The sequence below is a fragment of the Magallana gigas genome, chromosome 4 (assembly GCF_963853765.1).
Source record: "Magallana gigas chromosome 4, xbMagGiga1.1, whole genome shotgun sequence".
NCBI classification, from domain to species: domain Eukaryota; kingdom Metazoa; phylum Mollusca; class Bivalvia; order Ostreida; family Ostreidae; genus Magallana; species Magallana gigas.
Window position 1 is genome coordinate 17,354,472 of NC_088856.1, and position 25,121 is coordinate 17,379,592.

The 25,121-nt window shown below is 31.1% G+C and overlaps 1 long non-coding RNA gene across 1 annotated transcript; it reads right to left on the minus strand.

The window, feature by feature from the left end:
- Positions 1-17,175: 17,175 nt before the first annotated feature.
- Positions 17,176-18,210, minus strand: LOC117682003 (uncharacterized). Its single transcript, XR_010712798.1, has 3 exons — positions 18,070-18,210; positions 17,729-17,809; positions 17,176-17,476 (listed from the first exon to the last, which is right to left on the minus strand). It is a non-coding gene; the product is annotated as an uncharacterized lncRNA (long non-coding RNA).
- Positions 18,211-25,121: the final 6,911 nt, after the last annotated feature.

Here is a 25,121-nt window from a genome sequence, read left to right on the forward strand (position 1 = left end):
TAATCTATTTGCATTCCACATATATTTGGAAGGTAACGTGTGTGGAAAACAATCATAGTACAAACACGATAAACGGAGTGGTCAAAGGTTAAATGATTAGTTTTCTAATGACGTCACAAACGTTGACAGTTGTTCAACTGCAACATCATAAGAAGATTGTTTTGCCTCGGATTAGAATGCATCGACGTCATTGGATGAAAGGCGCCACGTGATTGCATTACAAATTTCTTTAAACGGCGATCGTCAAAGTTTATACGGCAACATAGCGGACGTAAAGACATTTTCACTGATTTTTTAAACAAACATTCGACCGTACCTTTTGTTTTTAAGCCCTAAAATAATTAGAGTGATCTCCCTTTGCCCGTGACGTAAAATTATGGTCCTACAATGGCATTGAGGATGCAGACGAATGACGAGGAGCGATAAAAATAAGAATTTATTTGAATTTAATTGTGTATTATCTATTGTTTGTTTACATACATTGTATCAAACTTAAAGAGAATTGGACACGAATGAGCTAAACATTTTGCAAATTATATTTTTCCATTTTTGAAGTCTAGAGTGGTCAGTATGGATGTTTTTAATGCTTTCTCAAAATTTAGAAGTTAAATATCGAGTAACACGAAAGATGCGTAGGTTAAAAATCTGTGTTTTGTAAACAAAGCTCGAGTCCTGTTATTGTATACATATGTGTTGTATTGGTATGAACTTCAATCTAATATTGTTTTTTGTTGTTGATAATTATTTAGAAATACGTTGAATCAGCGTGTCTTGTTTGTCTTATGTTATTTTGTCAAAAAAATTATAGTTTTCTTTATATTGTACATTATTTGTAAACAGATATAAGACTCGAGCTTAGTTTACTTAACAATGCCTTCTTATCTCTGTATCTTGATTGTAGCTTTACTTCTAACTTTCAAATTTTGGTGAATCATTCAAAATGCACAAATAAACTATTTTATACATAAAATGAAAAAAAAAATAATTTTTTAAGAATTTTAATTTAATTTGATCCAAACTCGGGTCTAGGTCACTTTAAGTCCTCGACCACACAAAACGCTTAATAGGTTTGTAACTGACTGTCTACAAAATTTTGTGGGTCCATAGAAAGTTAGGTATTTTTTTGAATTTCTTTCAAAATAAAAACCCAAAATAACATGTTTCCACTGTATAACAAATCCTATAACTAAGCTTAAAGTTGACCATATCATCTTAACATGTTTACACTCAAAAATCAAATGTTTTACATCTTCAATTTCGCTTCACATATTACAAGATGCAGAAGACCTATATTTGCATCCAAAAAGAAAGCTGTTACAGCACACTGTATTGCTCAGCCATTTGTAATTAAATTTACATATTCGTTTGTCATATATATTTCTTACTTTGTTTTTGTAGATGTCATTTTAATATTGTTCCCACTGAAAACAGTCTTTTAAACAATGCCTGGTGACAGGGAGGCTTAAATTTTTTGAACAACAAATTTTCGTAGAAAAATTAACATTTTTTTTTGTCTTCAATACCATGCAAACCAATAATAATAAGAAAATCACAATTGGATACTTTTTGTATATATTAACAACATTGAATAATTAATTTAATGATTTTTCATATATTGCATTTCTAACTATTCTATATTCACACATCCAGTTTGTTTTGAGTTTTAGAGTAGATGACAATTCTTGAAGTGTTTCGAATTGACCATCAGAATTAAAAAGATCCTTTACATACAGTATGGCGCTTTGATTCCCACTTTTATGACAAATTGAAACAAATGCCAAATTGGTTGTTTAGCAAAATTTATATAAGATTATTTAGTAACGTCAATGGTTTTTTTTTTACAATCATTGAAACTACAAAATACTTCTCTTTAAAAAATATAGGGAGTTTAAGAATTATTCCAAAATTAGAGTTATAAGTCTCCGACATAATAGCTATTTACATTTCAAATTCTTAGATAACTATCAACTATTTTGTTCCTTATGTATGTTCTTTCAATCAATATTTTAAACAATGCAGCTTTCAAGGCCTTAAACTTCGATTCAATATCAACAACTCCTATTCCGCCATCTTCTTGCCTTACAATTACAGTAACTCTTTTTATTCTATATCTTTTATTCCAAATGAAATTAAGTATGCTTTTTTCAGTTGTTTAATATACTCAAAATAAAATCCACATAAATTATCTTAGATATATGAATTAACAATGCATGCTTTTCCGCATATAGTTAATTTTCTCTTTTTCCAGGACTCGAATAGTTTTCCCATATTTTTGAAAAGAGTGTAACCAATTAGGTTCATAGCATTGATTTTTATTATATCTAATGTAAATACCAAGACATCTAACAGCATCATTGGTTACATCAATGCCGCTTATATTATTATATTTGTCTTTTAAACTACCAAGTAGTATACATTGCGGCTTTTTTTTTTATTTTACTTTTGATCCAGCGTGTTTACAGAACTCTTTAACAGTCTTTATTGCAACATTTAAAGAAGAAATATTTTTCAAGGCTATAGTAACATCATCTGCATGTTAAAGAGTTTTTGAATCGTCTACCATGTTTGATATATTTATTCCTGGAATTTGTCTTTTAAACTACCAAGTAGTATACATTGCGGCTTTTCTTATATTATTATATTTGTCTTTTAAACTACCAAGTAGTATACATTGCGGCTTTTTTTTTTATTTTACTTTTGATCCAGCGTGTTTACAGAACTCTTTAACAGTCTTTATTGCAACATTTAAAGAAGAAATATTTTTCAAGGCTATAGTAACATCATCTGCATGTTAAAGAGTTTTTGAATCGTCTACCATGTTTGATATATTTATTCCTGGAATTTGTCTTTTAAACTACCAAGTAGTATACATTGCGGCTTTTCTTATATTATTATATTTGTCTTTTAAACTACCAAGTAGTATACATTGCGGCTTTTTTTTTATTTTACTTTTGATCCAGCGTGTTTACAGAACTCTTTAACAGTCTTTATTGCAACATTTAAAGAAGAAATATTTTTCAAGGCTATAGTAACATCATCTGCATGTTAAAGAGTTTTTGAATCGTCTACCATGTTTGATATATTTATTCCTGGAATTTGTCTTTTAAACTACCAAGTAGTATACATTGCGGCTTTTCTTATATTATTATATTTGTCTTTTAAACTACCAAGTAGTATACATTGCGGCTTTTTTTTTATTTTACTTTTGATCCAGCGTGTTTACAGAACTCTTTAACAGTCTTTATTGCAACATTTAAAGAAGAAATATTTTTCAAGGCTATAGTAACATCATCTGCATGTTAAAGAGTTTTTAAATCGTCTACCATGTTTGATATATTTATTCCTTGCATTTTGGAATTGTGTTTTGATTTATAAGCAAATATTTCCGCAACAAACAGATATAACAGTGCTGAGATAGGACACCCTTGTCTCATACCTCTATTCCTTTTGCAAATTTTCGAAATCCATCCATTGTTCTTAACTCTAAAAATTGGATTTGTGTAAAGAATTTTGACTCATGAAATAAAATTTTCACCAAAATTAAACTGTTTTAAAGCTTGAAAAAGGAAATTCCACTCGACTGAATGAAATGCTTTTTCAAAATCTAAAAATAACAATAAACCTTTATGCAGTATTCATAGATGCGTAAAATTAATCTTGCATTTATGCCTATAAAGCGCCCTTTTATATACGCTGATTTTTTCTTGCTAATCAGTTTATCAATAACTGTTTGTAATTTTTTGGCAAGGAGAAAACCAATATTTTATAGTCGGTATTTGTTGAACTTAGTGTTCTGTAATTAAGGTCTTCCGTTTTCCAACGGAAGACCTTATTGTTTTCGTTCGGTTTCTTTTTAGGGTCTTCCGTTTCCAACGGAAGACCCTCTTGTTATTCTACGGTTTCTTTTTCTTTATTCTTATTATTCTTTTTTTTCTTTTTCTGACTTTTTTGGAGCGTTATTTCTCAAAAACTACCCAACCGATTTGCACGAAATTTTTAGGAGTGATAGAACATCATCGTCGCTACATGTTATTAAATTTTTGCCTGATGACGTCACTTCCGGTTTCAGATATAGACGATTTTGTAAATTTTTAAGGGTCATTTTGTCCACGCATCTCCTCCGAAACTCATCAAGATAGAAGCTTGAAATTTTCAGGGGTTGTAGATGAATGTCTGTAGATGTACCCCCCTGCTTCCAATTATGAAAATTGCTCAAGGCCTGAAAGCTCGCCTGAACCTGAAAATTAGCACCAAATTTGTCCACGAAATTTTTGCACATTTTCTGTAATATCTTTCGATGTGCACAAAATTTGTTAAAACATGTAATGCAAAAGTTGTTTCAATTTTCACGAGCTTTCCTTTGATATCAAGAAAAAGGGGCTGATCCCTCAAATTAGGGGCCAAGGGGGCTCTAAAGTCTTCTTACAATAACTCTTTACTGAACAATAATTTGTTATGAATTATATAAGCAAAAATGTTCATTGTACAGCTGTTTATCTATTCAATATCATACTTAAGTCATATGTTATGTAATTAGGGGTTTCAAGGGGCCAGAAGTTCAAAATTTTGATCATTATTATCTGAAAAAGGAGAAATATTTTTAAAAGCAATGTAGAACAAAAGTTGCTTGAAATGGTGTTCTTGTCAATATGCTACCTTAAATGTTTTTGTTTATGACCCCATTTAGGAGTTAAAGGGTCGGCCCCTAAAACACTTTCGTACAGATATCTCAAGAACGGTTAACATTTCATGAACACTTGTTGAACAAAATATCTTTAAATTTGCAAGACCTTAAATTTTATATCATGAAAAAGGGGCTGATCCCTCAAATGAGGGGCCAAAAGGGCTCTAATGTCTTTTTACAATAATTCTTTACTGAACAATATTTTATTACTAATTATAGAAGCAAAAATGTTCATTGTACAGCTGTTCATCTATACAGTACCATACCTAAGTCATATATTACGTAATTAGGGGTTTCAAAGGGCCAGAACTCAAAACTATGATAATTAATATCCGAAAAAGGAGAAATATTTTAAAAAGCAATGTAGGACAAAAGTTGTCGAAATATTGTTCTGAACAATATTAAACCAAAAGTTTTGTTGCTAGTGGCCCCGGTAAAGGGTTAAAGGGTCGGCCCATAAAACACATTTGTACAGATATCTCGAGAACGGTTTACCATTCATGAACACTTGTTGAACAAAATATGTTTATATTAGCGATACCTTTTATTTGATATCAAGAAAAAGGGCTGGCCCCACAAATTACGGGGTACAATGGCTACTAAGTCTTTTTATGATAACTCTTTTCTGACCAATAATTTGATATTTATTATAAAGCAACAAAGCAGCTTTTATTAAGCTTAATTAAAAAATGACACCCGTTTTAAAATCAGACGATGCATTACAGAGATATCGGGGTTTTAAAATTGATTTTTCCGGAAATTTTGTTTCCGCATCCTTGGTTTAATAAATAGCGTAATGTTTATAGTAAAATTAACTCGTACCAAAAATAATTGTTAAGTCGTACTTAAACACATTCGGATTTTTTTTGGTTAAGTCATTATTGAAATCAACAAGGTTTTTGTTAAATCGTACTTAAAATCATTCGGGTTTTGTTCAGTCATACCAGGAATAATTCGATTTTTTTCATTTTTTTTTTTTATTTTAGTTACTCTTGTTAGTGGTTTAAGAGCTCTGCTTCTTACAGGAACTTCCAGCTTTACTTCCGACATTAACGGAAGACCCACTCGTTGCTTTGCAACGAGCTTTGCTCTAGTTCCCTATTATTATTATTTTTTTTTTCTTACAAAATTTGTGCAGGCCATTTCTCGGAAATGGCTGAACCGATTTTCATGAAACTTTCAGATCGAATAGATATTAGACCGAACTTAATATACATTTTTTTATTTTGATGACGTCATTTCCGTTCTTGAGAAAATGACGTTTTAGTGATTTTCAGAGGGTCGGCTTGTCCAGGGATCTCCTCCTAAACGGTAAAAGATATTGAGTTCAAACTTTCAGGGATTGTAGACAAGAGATTGTAGATGTGCAATTTGGCATTCAAATTTGTCATGCTCAAAAGGCGTTAAAGCTCGCTTGGTCCCGAAAATTGAGACTAAAAAAACGTCGTAATTTTTCATGGTTTTCTTGGTTTATCTCTTTTCTGAAAAATATTTTGTTAACACATGTAATGCAAAAAGAGTTTATATTTACAAGACCTTTCATTTGATATCGAGAAAAAGGGGCTGGCCCCTAAAATTAGGGGTCCAAAGGGCTCTAAAGTCTTTCATCGGTAGCCCTATACTGAGGGATATTTTGTGAACAGTTATAGAAGCAAATATGTTTATTTTACAGTTATGTATCCAAGCAATGTAATGATTTTATCATGTGTTACGTAATTAGGGGTTTTAAGGGGCCAAAAGTCCAGAATTTTGATTACATATATCTCAGAAGGGAAAAATATTTTGAAATGCAGTATAGAAGAAAAGATGCTCAGAATGATGTATTAAATCATATGCAATTTTCAAAATTTCGTTAAACAGCCCCTATAAGGAGTTTAGGGATCGGCCCCTAAAATGTTCTTTCCCATATATCTCAAGAACGGTAACGAATTTCTAAACAGTTGTTGAACAAAATGTGTTCAGATTTAAATGACCATTTATTTGATATCAAAAAAGGGGGCTGGCCCCTCAAATTCGGGGAGTTAAGGGCTCTAAAATCTTTCATCTGTAACTCTTTACTGAGGGAAATTTAATGAAAGGCTATAAAAGCAAATATGTTTATTTTACAGTTCTGTATCCAAGTAATGTAATGATTTATTCATATGTTATGTAATAATGATATTTTAGGGTCAAGCGTCCATAAACTATGACCAGCTATATCTCAAAAAGTAAAATTTTTTTAAATGCAGTATATAGAAGAAAGGATGCTCAAAATGATGTACTTTACAAAATGCAACCTTCAAAATTTGGTTCAGCGGCTCCAATAAGGAGATAAGGGATTGGCCCCTAAAACTTTTTTTTCTCAGATATCTCAAGAACGGTGACGAATTTCAAAACATTTGTTGAACAAAGCTCTTATCCCTGAAACAAAATAGTATCTGGCCCTTACAATGTAGACCCTGTTTTTCTATTCTAAATCATGTTTAGCTGTTAAATAGCAAAATCAAGATCGAACATATATCTCAAATTCTAAAATCAGACGGAAGACCTCCTCGTTGCTCACAACGAGATCGTGTCTAGTTTTTAAGGCTATTTCTGTCCATTTTCTTAAAAAAAAGAGTGATAAGAGCTAACCGCTGTGAAAAGGGTAGTTCCTGTTCATCGAAAATACTTACGAAAACTTCATCAAAGATTGGTCCATTGTTTCCCAAAATCATTTATAAAATTCAGTCGGTATACCGTCTAAACCCGGGGATTTGTTATTTTTTAAATTATTTACTGCATCTGCGCATTCATCAGTTGTAGGTAATAAGTCGCAATATTCTTTTTCACTATTGCTAAGTTTTGGACATTCAACGTCATTTAATTAAGCATTTATATCGTCATTTTTAATAGATTTACTTTTATATAGGTTTTCATGACAGTGACACATTTCCTCTATAATTCTGCTATTGCTTGCTACATTTTTGTTATCGGTTTTTATTTCTAATATCGATTGTTAGCTCGATGTTTTTTTTCCAAACCTAAAAAGAATTATGTATTTCGTTCACCTTCGTTAATACATTTTGCTTTAAATCTAATCTGCGCTCCTTTAGCTATTTCATCGTAATTGTAATATATAAATTCCTTTTCAAGTTTTCTTTTTTCATTCATATCAATATCTCATAGGTAAATTTTTCTATATCATCTATTCTTTCCTCAATCAATTTAATTCTATATTTTACATTGTTTTTGGATTGTCTTGCGTTATTAATGGAATAATCACGAACTTTCATTTTAAAAGTTTCCCATATTGATATTTGATCTAATGAGTCATCTATGTTTTTGAATAATTCTAAGATTCCGCGTTTGTAGTCTTCGTTCTATAGATGCGAGATATTTAATTTCTAGTATCCTTTACCTCTCTCCAAATTACTAAAATTTAAATTACATTTTATTAACCCGTGGCCACTTAACCGCGTTGTTTTTTTTGTGTACCTGGTATTTTTCGAACAACAGTATTTTTTTACATAATCGATTGAGTCATTGCGCACAAAAATGTAATTTACTTTACTCTTCGGGAAATTTTCAGCATCACACCAGATATAATCATTTTTTTTTTTGGGGGGGGGAGGGGGGATTTTTATTCAGCCACACATCGACTAGATCCAATTTATTTGTTATTATACTTACCTTTTAGCAGAATTTGTCATTTTTTAAAAAATTGCAATTGAAGTCACCGTTGATGATTAGTTTTCTATCTTGTGAAGTATGGGAAGAAATAAATGTATTTAGCAAGTTAAAAAATACTATTCTATCACTTTCTTTATTTGGAGCATGTATATTTACATCATCCAGTGTCTTTGTCTGTGATAACACTACGTATCGATTTTGTACTATATAACCCATAATACAAATGACGCCAAATTGAGGCGCCGGTGGGGTTTGCTCATTTATAGTTAAAGATTTAGTTGTACGATGGCTTAAAATTATATAAATATAAGTATCTATCATAATGCTCTTCCGGCTTTATTGGATTTGATCACGCCCCGACCAAAATTATCACCTCATAATACCCAAAGAATGATTCCTTATTCCTTATATATTAAGTTAACAATTGTAAATAAAGTTTTATCTATTTTAGCATTTACCAGAAGTTTCCTTCCATCATTTGACTTATGCACATTTTGCAATTGAAGTCACCGTCGATGATTAGTTTTCTATCTTGTGAAGTATGGGAAGAAATAAATGTATTTAGCAAGTTAAAAAATACTATTCTATCACTTTCTTTATTGGGAGCATGTATATTTACATCATCCAGTGTCTTTGTCTGTGATAACACTACGTATCGATTTTGTACTATATAACCCATAATACAAATGACGCCAAATTGAGGCGCCGGTGGGGTTTGCTCATTTATAGTTAAAGATTTAATTGTACGATGGCTTAAAATTATATAAATATAAGTATCTATCATAAAGCCCTTCCGGCTTTATTGGATTTGATCACGCCCCGACCAAAATTATCACCTCATAATACCCAAAGAATGATTCCTTATTCCTTATATATTAAGTTAACAATTGTAAATAAAGTTTTATCTATTTTAGCATTTACCAGAAGTTTCCTTCCATCATTTGACTTATGCACATTTAATATATCTATATTACATTCTTTATTTTAAAAAAAAAACCCGGAAACGCCTCTACTTAAGGGGGTGTCGGTGAAAGCATGAATTGCTTTTTCGTTCCATTTTCTATCATACAATTCAGCACGTTTCTCTATTAAATGTGTTTCTCGTAAAAGTGTTATATTAGTCTTATTTTATTCTAGCCATGAAAAAAATTATCTCTTTTTTCTGACGAATTAAGACCTCTTACATTCACTGATACTAAATCTAAATTTGCCATATTACAAAATATTCGTTGAGAAAAAATAATAATGATAATAATAAATAAATAAAAATAAAGGAAGTAGTAAACTTCGAATGCTATATGAAAAAATTGTAAGGAAAAAATATCAACATCGTTACTATTTGATGAAGAGTATGTTATTATAACCAAGATCGTGTCGCGAATTGATTTAAATGTTGCAGTACTGTACGTTGTAAACAATGCATCACGTTATTCTTGATATTCTACACTTATAATGTGATATGGATCACAAAATTCGCAATTCTGAGTAACTTATTTTAAAAAATACTCTCCAAACTTCCCCTTAATGTCTTATCTCCAATTAAAAACGTGTACATATACTTACCAAGGCCTTGCATATACACGTATAGCCTTCCTGTTTTTGTGATAGACTGATATAGTATTTTTAGTTTAGAGCACCATATTAATTAATATAAGTGTCGTTAGATATTTCCTGTTGGATCGGGGGATACACGGATAACAATAGTTTGTTTATATTATATCACCGGGATATTCGGCGACAATTATAAGATTTGAATGCTCTAGATGGTAAAAAGCACTTCATTAGAACTTTAGATCGGAAGGGGAGGGGGATTCTTGAAATCCAAAAACTTTACCCAAACAATATATCCGGAGCCTAATTTTTGACGCACGACAATGATGAACAAAATAATATGAATAAATATTGTAAACAATATCAGTTGGCACTATAAGCATGTAGTCAAACTTCAATTTTTGAATTTATGTTTATACTCTTAAGCTATAATCTGATATAGCAACTAGATAACAAATAATGAATGTAAAGGAATACATATGGTTTGAGCCTAGAATGGCCCCCCAAAATGAACATTGGCATTTTACTGTAATTCTTTGTTTTATTTGTACAAATATACGTTTTTTCATAATTTTCATGTTACGAAATCTATATCTCACATCCCATTACACATTCTCTGTTGCAATAAAAGTCCACATAAACCATATCAAGAAGTGAATTTCTGTTTAATATATCGTATAATGATAATTCATTGTGTTAACGGCATTGTCGGTCAATTGTGTCATCCCATGTATATCGTAATGCATTGTTGATTTTATGTTTTTCAGTCACCAATTCCAATGATTGATTTGTTACACGATGATACTTGTCAGTTTCTTGTTGCAGCGCTTTTATTCGCGTGATTTAGTTCTCTGTTGTAAACTGCTTTGCTCAAACTATGGCGGGTATTCGTATGTTGACATCATGACGTCACAAATATCGATCCAATAAATAACGAGCTCAGCTGTTTGCAGGGGCACTTGGTCTGCCACGGCAGATCAGACGGTCTAGTCCACTGCTGGACAAGCCACGCTTCAGTTGGGTTCTGTACTTCTGCAGATCTGCCACGACAGAGCAAGGTCTGCCCCAGACTCCCAGTTCTGGGAATGGCAATGATGATTATATTTATTGTTAATTAATTGGGATAATCTGATGAAATAATATTGTTTAATCAATCAATTTATTATACTTAGGTTTATAGGCAATATAATTATAAAGGTGGGATTATTATAGGAACGGGACTCCCAAACGGTTTCGCGGGATATAGAACTTTTTAAATTATTAAGGGTTTTGACAATTTATAATATTTGTATTACCATCCCATTAGGTTTGGGAATTGATTGAATTTAATCCCATCAATTTAGGAATTCATTGATTTTAATCCCATCTAGGTTGGGAATTCATTGATTTTATATATACACTCCCAGAGTCTTGGGACTATCGTTATTTAATAAACTGGAAATATCTTTATTTTAGTTTTCTTAATAAGATAAAACCCAAGTTTGGTATGATATGATTTATATAAGCGGAATAGTTTAAAAACATTTTATTGATTTTAGTGCCCAAAATTTAAAAATATGACATCATAAAGTGTAACTCTTCCCGCCATTTTCGCATTTTTAGCATAACACGGCTTGTTTTAAAGCAGCTTTTCTTTAAGGAAACATTGAGCAACTGCTTGAACAAACAAAATATTTTCGCCAAAGATGCATTTCTCCAATACTTATAAGTGACAAAAACTTCGTTCTTGTTCAAAGAGTCGCTCTATATTTCCCATTCGAAAAATAAATAAGAAAAATGTCAATTTTTGATTGATTTTGATTAAATCATAAAAATAGCGTCGCTTCTGATGTCATATATTGCAAGTGAGTGCATATAAACCAAATAAATAGGCGAAAACATATTTCATGTCAACTCTTTTATAAAATAACACAACAAATTAATGTACCTGAATCATTTTAAAAATAGCAAATTATTGGGGCCAAATTTGACTAATATCATATAATTCAATACAAAATTTTATGTTATAAATCCCCCTCGCTTCGGAAAACGAGACGTCCTTGTCTAAAAGTTCACCAATGAGCATTGCTTGGTGCGCGCTTTCTTAAACTGAAATAGACGGGCTTCTGTTATTTCCCGGTGCCCTTAGTCTGAGCACAGAGGTGATTTTGTTGACACAGTTTCTTGAACTTGAGATGCTCTTTGATGCCGCAAGAACGCGTTTTTGAGAGGTGATCATACTGCTTAAGTCTGTTATCTTCCAGTAAGCGATGGTCTTTGCTTTAGGTCTTTGACTTTCAATTCTAAATCGTAGCAACGGCAATCTCTAGCATTTCGTAACATTGTCATATGGTCTTGAATTATAACTGGCTAAAAAAAATTTTTGAATGTCTTCGGAACTTAAGTGTTGGAACGGCAGCTGTTCCACAAGTTACAGTCTCTTCTAATTCTTTTTTATCATTCTTGGGTTCTGGTGTCGTTTGCTTAAGGTCTTCATTTGTCTGAGGTGCATTCTACATTGCGTAATATCAGCAATTGTTACACAAATTTTTGGAGGTTCGTTCTCAGAAATCCTACAGTAAGGTTGTGTTTTTGATCCAGAATGACCATCAGACGATCCTACAGACAAGACTGTCCGATTGCAGGTCCTTCCATCCTTGATAAAATCGTATTTTAACGAACCTTTGTCACTTCCCGACACAAGATAAGTTTTCGCGGATAATAATAGAAAGGAATGGATGCCTAAAAGCACATTTTAGCATATACTAAGAAATCCATACACAAAACACTCCGAATGTGTAGCTGGACGCGCGTACAAGTGTCCACAGGTAAACGTATTCCCCCACCTGTAGCATGCTGGGCAGGATCGAGGTCTGGAGTGTAGTCGTGCTAGTCCTTGGGATGTTCAAATACTCGAAAAACAGCGATGCTGTTTTAATGGTCGAAATTAGCGGGAGAATATTCTGCTCTTCAGTTGCATTTTTTATGTTGAATAAGATTATCTCGGGAAAAATCGCCATGTTGTTAATGCACAGGATCTAACTGCTACAAAGTACATGCAGTAGTCCCGGGTAAATCACTATTGAGATATCTCCACCAAACTATCGCTGGGGAAAATAAAGTGTTTCTGTTTATCCGGAGACAAAAAAACGTGAATGCTGTAGATTGTAGAAAGCATTTCATTTAAACTTTAAGTTAGAAGTGGACATTTTGAAAATCCAAAAACTACAACCAAAAAATCCGAAGCCTAATTCTTGACAATGACGAACAAAATGATAAAATCAGAATTATAAACAATATCATTAACACTATGAGCGTGGAGTAAAATTTCAATTTGAGTGGGTAAACTATATCAGGTCTACAAAGTAAAAGTTATTTTAAGACGATTAAGCAATTACGCCGTACGTAAACAATATTAATGAATTTATGTTTTTAAAAATAGAATATGATGTAGATATAGCAGCTTGATAGCAAATAAAGGAATGTGTTAATTTAAATAGGATCGCATTACTATTGTGTGGTTTAAAGATTTCACATTTTCAAAAGCAATGAATATACATATATCAATATTTTTTATATAGTAAAGACAATTTCAATAATACAACTTATTTTCCGGCTTGAGGAAGAAACTATTGCATAAAAATGAAAAGTACATCGCCTTAAGAATCTACATGGACAACACTGAGCTCGGCACAAACGGAATTGGAGACTTGAATGAAGACATTTACACTGAACTAAGGGGTCAATCTAAACAATAAGCCTTGGAAGTTGAATATTGTGTTATTCGAGGAAAATTATTTCCATTAACCAAAGTTTGTTGCTGATTTTAAGTAAAACATCTTTAAGAGTTCCTTTTTTAATTTATTTTCAATTTTTCTTTGAATCAACGCCAGGGACACTGTTATGATGAAGTCTAATAACTATCGGTATAATACGGAATTGCTAATACGATATTCTTCGGATAATTCTTGGCTATTGGTCTGTAAAACAACTCTAAAATCAACTCTAAAAAGAATTGGGCACGTTTGTTTGACAATAAGATTTTTAACATTTACTAGCAAAACACAATAAAAAGAAATCAAGACGATTTTAAAGTCACCAAAAAAAACTCATTGGGACACTTGAAAAGAAACTTTTAAACACAGACAAGGACACGACGTAAAAGTAAAAGGTGCAAGAGGTAAATCAGGTGTTTTCTAATCCAGTTAAAATTTAACTTGTAAAACCGCTCTTCTACGATACGCTATACAAGATCTACGAACACCCCGTATGGGTGGTTCCTAAATAAAGCTAAATTACTCAAACATATATTCAGGTATCATCTTCTTAGAAGTGATTCCCTGTTCATGAACGACGACAGGAAAAAGAAACGTTGGGCTGTATATACTAAATAAAACAATTAATGGCACCATCAAACTGATCATGTTTGATATGTATTGGTTAGAATTGACGGTAGAGATGGTGAATGGTAGAGACATAGTAAATAGAATATATGGTTTTAGTGAGTCATTTATCTCAGATATTTTGATACCGAAAAATAATGATTTTTAGTGTGATGTTTTTACCACATGGCTATTTGTCATGAAGAATACTGAAAATGAAATGTATGCAAAAACATTTTTGTATGTTCCATTTTCGTTTAATTCTAATGTAAAGGTTAATAACAACAGTGTTTTCTACAAACAATTTTCTACAAACAATAGTATCAAAATGGTGTTAAAATGTAAATTTTTATCAAATGATGGCAACCTTTATCAAAAAATATGTTTCAGCAAATATTAAATATTTTAAGTTTAATGCAGTACAATAGTATTATTTCTATAATTTCCATTTTTTTAAATGTATGTCATTGAACAAAAATGTTGTTGAAAGTAGAGGTAGTCCTTATCAACCTTTTTATTTTGAAATATTTTTATTAAATAAAAAATATACACAAAAGTTATTTATAATTGTGTTAACAAAAACAATATTAATCCAATAATAATTATTAATGGAATAATGAGCTGTCTTCACATGGACTTGCTAATATGTGTTTACAAAATGTGTTTAAAATTGTTTAAAAATTACAATTGATTCGTCCTATTAATGCTTACAGTACATAATCCTTCATAGGATTTTCCCTGTACATTTATGTAACATGTACTACCTTAAAAAAATCAAAATTAAATCTTATGACTGTTGTAGATTTGTGACACTGAAATAAAACTATACTGCATGTGTTAGTTATGTGTGAAAAAATATTACTGGTGAGAATATTATTGGTGAGAAATTTCAGCCTGCATATATACACAACAACCTCTGATAGAGTCGGTTTTAATGTTATCAATTTTTGTTTTAGGTGAGACACCATTAAATGGCAACAACAATGTGATAAATTTTATTATGTTATGCTGTAAACAGTATATTTTTTCATGCTTGTTACAAAGTATAATTCCAGATATAATGTGTGACCTTTTTATGTCATTTGAGAATAAAATATTAAATTGAAAGATGTGCAGCAATTGTTATTTTTTAATAACAAGTGGTCTCCCTGGAAAAATATTTTTAAACAAAACTAGTAGTGTATTACTTTATATTTTTAGTATCGAGAATAGTAATTAATTCACTTATTTTCTTTATATCTTCCCTTTACCTGTGTAAAATTAAAACATATTACTTAACTGGTGTGAATATATGTACATGTATGAATGGGTGGTCAAAGGGAAAAATAGAAATAAAAAAAAACATTTTAAATCCTACATTTACTTTAAAACTGTTTATATAAATAAAATAAATAAATGTGAATAAAAAAATTATTAATTTATCATTACAAAAAATCATCTTTTAATATTTCATTATTCATTCATATTCAATGTCGGTAAATGACTTTTTGTCCATAAACAAAAATAGTATACATAATATACTGCTGATATTCGGTATTCTTTTCAAAAGAAAAGTTTGTTCTTTTAATTTTTAACAATTTTGTTTGTCAGTTAATTCAATGCAGAGATCGTCTAGTATCATGTATTTTTTAACAATCTGAACAAAACAAGTATCAGAGATAACTACGAATTTGTTATCAGTGTTATTTTTTACTTTCAAATGAATAACGGTAAGTATATTGAAAAAAGTGTGAACGAATTTCAGGCAATGACTCTCTGATTTTTATTTAGATCTGTAGCATTTTGTCTTTCCAAGGCAACAAGCAATATAGTGAGAATCTACTAAAATTCTCTCATATTATTAATTCAGCATTTTTGAACATTAACATCATTCGTCTCTTTTAAGTCATTAAAGATTGTAAGCTGACGATTTACATTCTATGGATACAACCATCATTCACAAATGTCATTAGAATCCCTTGTAACCTTGCTTACATAAATAATATGTCACTTTAAATTTGATAAAAAACAATATAGTTCAATACAGTCAAAAACTCGCACAAACTGTCGGTAAAAAAATGTAGGTCCAGTACCAAAATGCATTTATTAGAGAGTTTAAGCAAGTAAACGTTTACGTGTATGAGTATCGGTAACTAGGAGAATATCCTAATTTGATGCTCATTGCGTCGTAATTTCTGCATTTCGCGTAATTCTACATATTGTATAAAAGTGTAGAAACAAAAGTACATTAAAACTTAAAATATAGTGTAAGCGTAAACAATATTGAAAGTGAATGAGAGGATAAATCAAAATCGGCTGTACACTAAATTATATAATAGATATCATATTTTACCATAAACAGTATGGTACATTGAATATGTTGAAAATATCAAATTGTTTTACTCATAAGAGTACACATGCAGATTTAAAGCTTACCTTGTAAACAAACTTGTACAAGTTTCAAACGTATCAGTAGACGTACAGGTTCAAATTATTAACCTCTCCGTTCTTCGCAAAAGCACTGGACCCCATTTATCGCAGTAAATTGCCATAGTTCATCTCTGTAGTTATGTACTTTCCCGGATTTAGTGCGAATACTTGCTGAATATTCAACAAAATTGAACCAAACTCGAAACCGTACTGGTCAAACTCTCGTCAAATTTTATAGCTCTTCGTGTTTGCTATCCTCGTTTCCTTATTAGTTTTGTTTCAAACATTTTCTTGAATATTTATAAGATCATATAATGAAGTTATCAACTCCGGATAACCATACTAATATTTTAAAATTTAGATGTAAAATTACTCATATTCATAAAAATATCTACAGCAAATCATAAACTAAAATATTTGAATAGAAATCTAAATAAAATTTAAATAGGTTTTTTTGGTATGTATAATATATTGTTTCAATAATATAAAATCAGTTCGAAATTGGTTATTACACTGTATTTACTTCTATAGTTTGTGTCATTTTGGGAGTTCCTGAAAAGCACCTGATTTCATTCTACTCTCACACTGTATATTTCAGCAATATCCTCATAAACATCATTAATGACTGTCCGTTTGCCAGTAGGTTGAGGAAATTGGCAACATAACCACAACTCTCGAATAATTACAAGTATTAATATGAAGCATACTACAGATCCTATTGAAATAATTATAATTCTACCAGAGGTGGTTAATTTGTTTCCCGATGCTTGCTTTTTGCCTTCTATTTTATCCCAAGTTGTGATGTAATCGCTCGCTGTCTCTAGTAAAAAGGAATGAGCGATTATATTTTTTTTTATTTGGCATAGTGACGACATGCACCAAAGTAATACTATAAAAATAAATATGCAAAGCATCAATTTGTAAATCGAAACATAATAAGATTCATCAGGAGATTGGAAATTAAGCAGACCAAGTTTTTTGTTGATAATATTCAATTGTCTTAATGAAGAAGTACAAAAGTAGCCTCAATCAAATAGTTACATTCTTTTACATGTAATGAGAGTATCATTACCAGAAGTGGTTAATTTCTTTCCTGATGCTTTCTTTTTGTCTTCTATTTTATCCCGAGTTGAAATAGAATCGCTCGCTGTCTCTGGCGAAAAATGTTTTTTGTTTTATTTAATTATTTTTTGGTATAGCACCAAAATATTACTATAAAAACAAATATACAAAGCATCAGTTTGTTAATCATAAGATATGAAAGATTCATCAGGAGATTGGTAATTACATGTATAAGCAAACAACGTTATTGGTTGATAATTTTAATTATTAAGAAAAACGTATTGATGAACAAGTACAAAACTAGTCTCAAATTTATGGTTATTCCTGAAACATGTACTGAGATTGTCTTACCTTCTATAAAGGGAGAAGAAGAACAGCCGTAGACATGATGACAAGGCAAACAGTCACATTTTTGGGCACATCGAGGACCATAATATGATGGAGGACATATATCTGAGCAGTTGTCATTGTAGTAACCGGCCGGACATTCTACATATTATAATGTGAATGTTTATAATGTATAGCATACATTGACAAACAAAAGTCATATTATATACTTTGATAGTGGATAAAATAATACCAGAAGCTTGCATGACATAGTTTCTAAGGATCGTGCATACGTATTTATTGGTAAAGTTGAAAATACCATATTCATATTAATAACTTATCATCGTCTAGAACTACAACAAATTTTTGATTTGAGATGGTGTCCTACCAGGTTGATGATTATCTTGCTACAAAATGATATCTATTTCTTTCTCTATAAACTACTTGTTAATCTTAGAATAGTCTAATACCTTTGCACATGTTCCCATCTTTGTAATAATTGGTCAAACACTCCAATGGACTGTCTGCAAGAGCAATGAAATCCATTTTTAGTGATGTAATCATTATTATCTTACTGTAATTAGCAAGCTGTTTGTAAAATAAACTTACAGACTGACTTAGCAAAAAACATAGCAAAATGCAAATTACAAATAATCAAAACATTCCCTTTAGAGCAATCATTAAGGTAGAGGTTCAACAACAATGGAAGTACACTTGTAACCAAAATCATATTTAGAGTACATGATTTCTCCAACAGTTTGTTTAGACATCCTTTATCTATCTATGTTTTATCAAACATATCGATTAATTAAATATTGAGGAAATTTTGTGAATGTGTGAAAAGGATTCATAAATCAATATAAAATGGTCATGTAATGATTATGACATCATTTAAGGGCATTGGCAACGAAGTGCTCCGGATTAAAAAAATCCGCACCTGCATTTTCTCTTTTTTACAATGAATTAGAGTTACCTCTCTTGAATTGTTTTCCAACTGGGAGTAATCTCCCGTAATATGACCTCTTTTGAATATTATGGTAAAAAAGCAGTGTTTCCGAGGTAAACAAAATATGTCATGTAGAAAGATGAAGCGATATTTATATATCGCTCTGCGTCAACAAGCAGGTTACATGGGCCTCAGAAAAGAGAGGAGCAAATTCCTATATGGCAAACAGTGTGAGAAAGATTTTAAATGGCCTTTCGTTTTCTTATTTACTATTGACAGGCGACCGAGGAAGGTTGGGGGGGGGGGGGGGGGTCAGACCTACCGCAACATCTTCAAGATATTGACGAGCAAAATAAAAAAAAGAAGTGACCCTAACATTGATTAACTCCGATACTCTTTAACAAAAGACAGTAGACCGAGAGTCTAAATTCATTTATTTTCATACCTATTGTTTTGATATTATAGTACACATATACATGTATACGCATGAGCATGAAATATTATATACACATAAACTATTCATAGCTGCTTTATTTTGTGGACAATGAGATTATTTCTAAATTAAACTGACCTCATTGCTAAGTCAGAATTATCAATGACTCACATATTAATTATTAATTTGTAAAAGAGACATTTCTGACAATAAATAATGAGTTACTTTTGCTCTCTTAGAGCACGCCTAAAGGATAACTAGGAATTCAAAAATATTAGAACCTTCTTCTTTCTATTTACCTCAAAGATAAGTACCGGTATAGATAATTGTTAATGATCTTTATTTTTTACTGTGTGTGTTAACGGTGACGAAATCAAGGAATGTAACTCTTGAATAGGAAAGAGCAAATTGAGGTTCACACTTTTCTGAAAATATTCGCCCTATATTTCATTATCAGTAGGATATCATATAATATCGATTTACAATAATATGTATCATTTAATTTATAATCACATATCTCACTCATCAAAAAATTGCTCCTTTCAAATATTAATTATTGCGATTTGTTCCTTGAATTACATTGAATTCAATGTTGAATGCAAAATTAATATTTTTGGAAATATTTTTTTAATAAGGATGGAAAGATTGGTCTCTAGTATCTGTTGTTGTCTATATAAACACATTTAACTTCATTTAAGAATTTATGAAAATTTTTGTCCAGAAACCAGGAACGTTGCCAATGCCCTTAAGGAAATTGTAATACTTATTTCAAAATTTCTAAATATCTAAAATTTAAAACTAATTTTCGTAAAATTTATTTTTAAAAAGTTTTTAAAGGTTCACCTTATAAAATCGTGCAGGTTTGTGCCTTTACATAAAGCATATTGATTTCTGTTCCACTTCTTGGTTTTATACCATACACAGTAAACTCTTAGTATCTTGTTCTCATAATGAATACTGATTGAGAAAATAAGGTTGCACAGTCGTTGTCCGAGCAGTATAAGTGATGGACGCTTTTTTTTTACTTTATTATCTTTAAATTTTATTTTCAGTTTATTATCTATAATACGATACATGTTTTTATATGTCTTTATTTATAACCAAGAACTTATAAGCAGCTATCGCAGGTCTTGCGTGACGCGATTTCAAATGTCACAAACCCTTGACTCTTTGCGACAAATAATGCAGTTAGCCCTAATTTTTCTAACAGATATAACTGGAAGAGTGATGTTTGTAGATGTAGAAGAATGTTTGCGGGGCGTTCGAACATTATCATCATTCACTGTCAGGTACATTCAACTGAACTCTTATCCGTATTAACAGCTGCATCCTTTGTATAAGGGGACGTACCTGATGCCGGGATGGCAAGGGGACGGAAAACTCTAACTGACCCACACCTATTTTTGTCTAATCTATTAACCTTCCGCCTGTATTTTTCGCAAAACTGTCACCAAATGAAACCAGTGCACACAATCTTTGCAAAGAACAAACTTAATCTACTTTGCAGTACTTCCCTAAAAAATCGTACCATTTCCTATTGATGTTCTGGAAAGGCAAACGCAACAGTTATTGCTCGGCTTGTTTTTTTTTAAAGGTGGCACCTGTCTCGAGTAACACAGATCAAAGTTAAATATACAAAATGCACAATTCTACATTTAAAAAAACAATAAATCGGTGTTTTTAATATGCCGCTAATTTAAAACAAAGTTTGCCCACAGATGGAATCGAACCATAGCTTAAAAAACAACTTACTAATCTAATTCATAACTTACACTTGATGATGATATCATTCTAAAGTATAAATCACCTCCAAGTATGTTTAAAAAGGCATTTATGAAATGGTTTAATCAGATTGGCATAAAATATTTTTGTTCATATCTAAGATTTGATAAGAATTATTAATTTAATATTCTGATCTTACAAATGTAATAATACGCATATTTGCGAAATTTGTAATCAAATGATTCATCATTTTTGTTCATTCTTGTCTCGTATGAATTTACATTGAATTGAACTAAGTTTCAAATACTCGAGAACAATAATCATCATTTCGGACTACCAATACGTGACGCGAGTGTTTAACGTTTAGATAAATCATTATTTAGCATCATTTTTGTAATTAAAATCATTTTTTAAAAAGCAGGTCATGAAATTGCACAAATAAACTAACAAACATAATTACATGTTATAGTATCTAGCTTTCAATTATCTGTGTAATAATTTACACATTCCAAATAAAATATATCAAATGCAAGTTCATTTTTTTTAAATTTAGAATTCTTTTGAACAACACAGTACTGCACTTCACATTTTGTTCTAATACTTTCAACATCAGCAATATCTGCATCAACACCAGCTGAGACTGTGTTTATGCTAATTAGTTGAGTAAATAGGCAGCATAAGTAAATTCCTCGACTAAATATACATGTGTATGAATAAGAAACATATAACATAATCCTACCAGAAATTGTTCTGTTTCCGGATGTCTGCTTGTTTTCTTCCTTTTTACTCCGAGTTTCAAAATCATCGTTTGTTGTTTCTGTTGAACAAACTGGAATTTGTTTTTAAAATTCATTAATCTATTTTACTTTATTTATCAGTTTAATGGTTTTAAAACAGTGTAGAACCAAACAATATCAACTACTAAAATGACAATGCGCATATTCGCATCATAACATTTTTATGCTAATTTTTATCATGTGATTTCTTTGAGTATTTCATCACAGGTTTAAATATTATTCAATTATTGTTTGACCTGGTAAAGAACTACTTCTAATCAATCACAAGAATGATACAATTATTTAAATCTGCCAACTCATGTGATATCAACATTATTCATTCCGAAATTCCTCCAAATCGATACACACATATGTTTGTATCAGATAATGCTTTTCATGTGTCAATCGGACACATGTATGTACAGTTAACGTCCTTAAACGATAATTAAAACAAAGGTTTTTATTAACAACAATATGTCATACAGATAATTTACAAGTATCTATTTAACACATTCTATGTCTCGAAGGTTGGTATTACAAAACCATTAACTAGAAACATTTACTTCGACTGACTAGACTTCTTACGAAAATACACATTTTCGTTTAAAACTCAAAAGCGGATTTCCATAAGCCCTATGCCCACAACGACCACGCTGATTATTTCTTATCAATTACATGTAACAGTTATTCATAATTTACAAATTACATAATATATTCTGGTGTTTCAGTGATTCCTCGTGTCCTCTTAACTTTTTGAACAAGCCTCGTGGTTTTTTTTTTCAGTTTTATTACAACAATCATTGTATGCATATTCCATTTAGTGTTTTTCTTCTAAATTTGAAAATAAAAAGCGCAACCCAAGTATGCCAGATCTTTGAAAAAAACAATATATTACATTTTTTCAATAAAATAAAATTAAGGTTCCAAACAATATTCAACAAACTTTAAATAGTTTATAACATATTGCGTTGACAAATTTCATTGCATCTAACTGGTAGGCACAATTTTGACGCAAATATTTGTTTACGTTATATAAACGCTTTAAGTTATATTCATTCTGAAAATCAGATAAATAAATTCGCAAAAAATCACCTAAAAGTAAATACTTGTTAACAAAACTTGCTATTGGTTGATACAGTTATTATGAAATAATAGTCTTGATAAAAGAAAAAGTACCAACATCATTCTTATTGTAACATCTTTAATACGTACTGAGTATCTTACCTTCTATAAAGAGAGTAAGAGAACAGCCATAGACGTGATGACAAGGCAAACAGTCACATTTTTGGGCACAAAGTAGGCCATACAATGGTACAGGACATATATCTGAGCAGTTGTCATTGTAGTAACCGGCCGGACATTCTACATATTGCATTGTTGATGTTTATAATGTGTAGCATACATTTACAAACAACGATCATATTATAGCATTTGATAGTGGATAAAATAATACAAAAAGTTTGCATGATATAGTCTCTAAGGATTTAAACCTTACCTACGTGTATGCGTATTTATTGGTAAAGTTGAAAATACCATTTTAATATTAACAACTTATCATCGTCGAGAACTACAACTACTTTTTGAATTGAGATGATGTCTTACCAGGTTGATGATTATTTAGCTACAAAATATTTATATCCATATCTCTATACACTACTTTTTAATCTTAAAATGTACAAAACCTTTGCACATGTTCCCATCTTTGTAAAAATTGGTCAAACACTCTGCAAGAGCCCTGAAATACATTTTAAGTAATGCAATCATTATTGACTTACTGTAATTAGCAAGTTGTTTGTAAATTAAATATACGGATACATTTAAAAGAACAAAAAAACTGCAAATTACAATTTAAAACATACCGTTTTGTGCAAGTATTAAGGTATAGGATCAACAGCAATGGAATTACAATTGTAAAACCAAAAACATGCTTCGGGGACATGATTTCTCCAAAAGTGCATTTAAATATCCTTAATCAAACATATTGCTGAATTTAATATTGAGGAAATTATGTGAATGTGTGAAAAGGACACATGAAACAATGGTAAGTGGTTATGTAATGTTAACATCGTTTAAATAAATGTGAAGGGGATATAGATGGGGGTCGGGTTTTTTAAATGTAATTTTTAGGCAGGTCTCAAATGATTATAACTTTTTAGGTATATTTCAGCTATTCTAATCATATATAACACAAACTGCTTTAGAAACATCCGCATTTTGTTCTTAGCTGATGCTGAACAACCATCCGAGCCTTAACTCCGACCCCGCCGGCCACACATATCAGCAGCCCGTATGACCCGTATGAACCGGACAGCCATGTGGATCTCCCAAATCCCAGAGCACCTCGACGACGTGGACGACCATGAGTCAGACTGTCTTCTCCCTTAACATTCCTTCGCGGTGTAAACTTCGTATTAGTGTTTGCTCTGATGTTATATATATTTTTAGTATTCAAATATTATTTGAATTCGCCATTCTTTAATTCGCTCATTGCCGACGAGGGCGAAAGGAGCGAAAATAAATGTGGGTGAATATTCTTTGTCACTAGTGTACATTTTCACAATGTTTTGATTTGTGCAATTACCAAAATGATTAAGCAAATTTCGATATAGTTCCAGGACTGATGTAATTTACGTTCATTTTTTGTTAGTTCTATCATGTTTAAAAATGTTTTGATTTTCGGTTTTATGTTATATTTTTTTGTAGCTGTGCCTTTCCTTTCTGTGCCCTTAACTTCCTGGTATGTGTATTTATAAACCCTTGAGTCAAAGTTTGATTCTTGGTGTAACAGGTGTCTATAATCAAAATATAATCATTGATTATGAATGATCGTTCCGTTGCAATCAATAAAAATTTAATATTTTATGCGATTTCACTTCCTTACATCTGTTCATGGATATTCCCCCTGATTACACATTGAAACAGTTTGACGGACAAGTTTTCATTCGGTCAAAACTATATCAATAACTTTGAACATCAACGATACATGTTTGCTACCAGTACTTCATACATGTAACATACATGTAGCATCCAAATCACGAAATTCCGGAATTATACACATGCAAGTCAAAGAGTCGAATATCTCGTTCTCTTTGAACAGATTTTCGAAAAGTACGATATGACAGACAAATGAGCCATAAAGTTGAAAAATCTCGCCATTGTCAGACGTTTTAGAAATAAAGCTAGCTACATGTAGATGAGA